This window comes from Lipotes vexillifer, unplaced genomic scaffold (assembly GCF_000442215.2).
Source record: "Lipotes vexillifer unplaced genomic scaffold, Lipotes_vexillifer_v1.1 scaffold776, whole genome shotgun sequence".
NCBI lineage: Eukaryota > Metazoa > Chordata > Mammalia > Artiodactyla > Lipotidae > Lipotes > Lipotes vexillifer.
This window is the reverse complement of record NW_006777292.1, coordinates 1,062,716-1,066,883: the sequence shown is the minus strand read 5'-3', so window position 1 is coordinate 1,066,883 and position 4,168 is coordinate 1,062,716. Positions and strand designations below refer to the sequence as shown.

Here is a 4,168-nt window from a genome sequence, read left to right as displayed (position 1 = left end):
GGAAAAAAGCAGTTCTGCAAATATCCTGAGGTATGTGCTGGATGATATCCATTTGAATATTTTTAAAAAATCACCTGGTATAGAAATGGTAAAAAGGTGAGTGAATCTGGCATAAAGAGACAGAAGTTTGATGGAAAACTCACTTGATGCACATTAACTCTAACTGGTTCCTCTCCCAATTCTGTTAGTATGGCTCTAATCGCTACATTAGCTCTATAAACCCCACCATCCTGCTTATTCGGAGAGGTTTCCTGGTTCTGTTGCTTTATAACTAAGATATTTATAAACATAATAAACACTCCCACAAAACATCCGTCTCAAAATTGGTTCACTTTCTTCATAAAGGAGCCAGAAATTCTGATATCATCACAATAAAAAGATCATGCTGTTTGTTATACTAAGGGCATTTCATTAGCTTAGCAAGTGTTTTAAATGAATAATAAGTTTAAAATTCAAATAGAGTATTATAAGGTAATATCTCAAAACATTTCAGAATTATTTGCTCTTTGTTCAGATACTATAGCTTCTAGGTAGGGCAGTGTCTGATAGGCCTTACTCAATATAACCATAAATTTCTGTGGTTTCTGCCCACTCATTAGATTCCATAAAAGCCAGATAAAAATTCCTGAAGAACATTTAAAATAATAATAGAGCTATGTCCTGGCACTATGATGAAGGCCATGCAATATATTATCACATTTAATACTTGCAATAATGCTATGAAGTTGGTATTGTTATTATTTCCATTTACTAGAGGAAAATCCAGTATAGAGAGTTTAAGTAACTTGTCCAAAGTTGCTGGTTTTCAGGAAGATCAACATCAGATCTGTTTGATTTCAAATTTCTTAATCACTGTTCTGCATGATTTTCTCTCATTCTCTCTTTTGTCTCTTTTTTGGAGGGAAGGACTGAGCTACAAATTCAACAGGCTTTAGATAATACCAATTTATCATTATTTCACTTAGTCAAAAGGTGCTATAGACTTAATGTTTTTGTCCCCCCAAATACATTTGTTGCAACCTAATCCCTAGTGTGATGGTGCTTGGAAGTGAGGCTTTGGGGAGGTGATTAGGTCATGAGGATAGAGCCCTCATGAATGGAATTCGTGCCCTTATAAAAGAGACCCCCATCAACCATGTGAGGACATAGTGAGAAGATGACTGTCTGTGAACCAAGAAATGGGCTCCCATTAGACACCCAAACTGCTGCCACCCTGATCTTCTTCCCAGTTTCTCAGAGCTATGAGAAATGTCTGTTGTTTAGACCACCTAGGCTGTGGTATTTTATATTTTGTTTTAGCAGCTCAAATAGATCCAAGGCCATTCTAGAATATGTTCTTGGAATTCATCAAAAAGCCCTGACTTCTTTGTAATTAAAGGGTTTGCTTGAATTAGGAGTCTCTATTCCACGCTCTGCTACTACCTTAAAAATGTATTCCAAGGGGCTTCCCTGGTGGCGCAGTGGTTGAGAATCTGCCTGCCAATGCAGGGGACACAGGTTCGAGCCCTGGTCTGGGAGGATCCCACATGCCGCGGAGCAACTAGGCCCGTGAGCCATAACTACTGAGCCTGTGTGTCTGGAGCCTGTGCTCCACAACAAGAGAACCCGCGATAGTGAGAGGCTCGTGCACCGCGATGAAGAGTGGCCCCCGCTTGCCACAACTGGAGAAAGCCCTCGCACAGAATCAAAGACCCAACACAGCCATAAATAAATATTTAAAAAAAAATGTATTCCAAGATAAAATGGCACTGTCTACCCATAAAAATTCATAAAACACAATAGGTTTTCTATATTTTTGCTACTGTAAAATTCAGATTAACTTTCCTTTACTGGAACTCAATGCAAACCAAATATTCATGATTTATTGGGAGGGAGAGAATTTATCTGGAGGTTGTGGGCATTCCCTCACAGTGACTGATAGGGGGCAGCAGAGGGCTTTCCAAGTGAGCATGGCTGAGGCCAGATGAGAAAAGCTTTCCTTGGGTGTGTTGGGAGCGGGAATAGAGAGAAGGGTGAGCAGTGGTGGAAAGGGTTATCAGAAATCATGAAAGGCAGGAGAAAAAGGAATCAAGTCATGGGTGTAGCCAGGCCAGGTAGGAGAGGGTCAGAGAAATTGCCAATTAGAGTTGAAGATAACAACCAGTTAAATAGTCAAAACCCCATCTGCAGGGCTTTCTGTCTAGTCCTATCCAGCTTCAAGCTATGAAGAACTATAATTACAGATTTAAAAAATCTTAGGTGGTACCAGTCACAATCTTATATACTTTATATTTGATATTATATTTGTTGATTATTTTTATTACATTTATTTGTTATATTTGTTACATTTATATTTATTATTTCTCATGAAAATATCATAAATTCTTTTTTTTATTTGAAATACAACTTTATTCTGATTCTAAATGAAAAGGAATGGGAATGACAGTAAAAAACAAGATTCTACCACTGAATATAGTGATGTGACTGTAACAGTCTTATATTTGAAACTCAAGGAGGAAACAACTGTGTTGCAAAACAGCTAAATATGCAGGTCCAAAAAATGAAGGTTTTTTTTTTTAACTGCCACATTCACTCCGAAGCCCATTCATCTCCTTTAGCATCCCAAAGATTAAGCACATGTTCTGCTTAGCTATATAATAAAGTGGCAAACACACTGCACCACTGACATCACAGGACAGTTGCCTATAAGACTAGACTTCTGACTCTGGGCTCCAGCTTCACTTTCTCACATGTCATCATCTTCATCTGGGAGAGCAGTTGTCTGAGCAGCCTCTAGATCATGCTTATACTGTACTGCCAAGGCTGGGTCCATGACCACCTCTGGCGGGGTGAGAGCAGGCATGGTGATGAACTCCAAGTTAGGGTCTCTGATCAGTTTTATAGCAAGCCAGAGGAAGGGCTTTTCAAAGTTGTAGTTACTTGTGGCAGAAATGTCATAGTACTGAAGATTCTCCTTTCGGTGGAAGACAATTGACTTTGCCTTAACCTTTCTGTCCTTAATATCCACTTTGTTGCCATACAACATGATGGGGGTGTTTTCACACACTCGTACCAGATCTCTATGCCAGTTAGGCACATTCTTGTAAGTAACTCTCGATGTTACATCAAACATTATGATGGCACAATGAGCTTGGATATAATAGCCATCTCTCAGTCCACCAAATTTCTTCTGACCAGCTGTATCCCATACATTGAACTTAATACGTCCTTTGTTGGTATGGAACACAGTGGGATGGACCTCAACACTCAAGGTAGCTATATACTTCTCAGATTCAGTAGTCAGATGACGTTTCACAAATGTATCAGTAGTTTTTCCAGTACCACCATCACCAACCAATACAAGTTTGAACTGAACTTGGGGTTCTTCTTGGGCAGCCATTGTGATGTTACTTCCAGAAGCATCTCTGTGCCCTTCTGACTGAGCTCATAAATTCTTACAAAAATTCTATTTGGGGATTATATTTGGGGATTATCCAAATATTACAAAAAAAGAAACTAAGCAAGTGCAGAAAATTTGGGGTTAGATCTTAAGGCTAATCTAATCTCAGATCATAGGCTTTCTCCCTTAAATTCTCAACAAAGTGACAGTTTTCTTCCAGTAAAAGATTATTTCTGCACCCAGGAAATTTGAAGAAAATCAATGCAGCAGTATTTAAAAAATTCCAAGTTCTCTTTATAAATCTATTTTTTGTCTAAGCAATATTATTTTTTTTAATTTTTATTTTAACATCTTTATAAGCAGTATTCTTTAGAATGCACTTATTGGAATGAAAATCTTTCCTTGGAGAGTTGTAGTTCTTTGGGATACCATTCAAATAATTTAATTATCAAATTATCTGAAGGTAATAAGAGAATAGTAGGTATTAGACTAGGGAGTCCCTCAGTTGCCGAGGTGTATGTGACCTTGAGGGCTTCAGTTACTTATAGAATTGACACTTCCTCTCAGAAGCTGTTATATTAACACATAAGCTTGATTTATGCTAAATTTAGATTAAAAAAATGAAGCAGCCATTATATGTGCTCAGATTATTATGAGGCTGCAATAATTTATATACATTGGTTGGTATTTAAAAATTCTAACATGATTTAGAAATTAATATTTAGACGTTTGTTTTCCAGCATAATTCTAGAGGAGGGGCCACAACTGTGGAACCAGTATTCTCTCATG

General features: G+C 37.8%; 1 pseudogene across 1 annotated transcript; it reads right to left on the bottom strand.

The window, feature by feature from the left end:
* Window positions 1-2,725: 2,725 nt before the first annotated feature.
* Window positions 2,726-3,379, bottom strand: LOC103070167 (GTP-binding nuclear protein Ran pseudogene; annotated as a pseudogene). The gene has a single exon (XR_014368611.1). The product of XR_014368611.1 is annotated as a GTP-binding nuclear protein Ran pseudogene (transcript).
* Window positions 3,380-4,168: the final 789 nt, after the last annotated feature.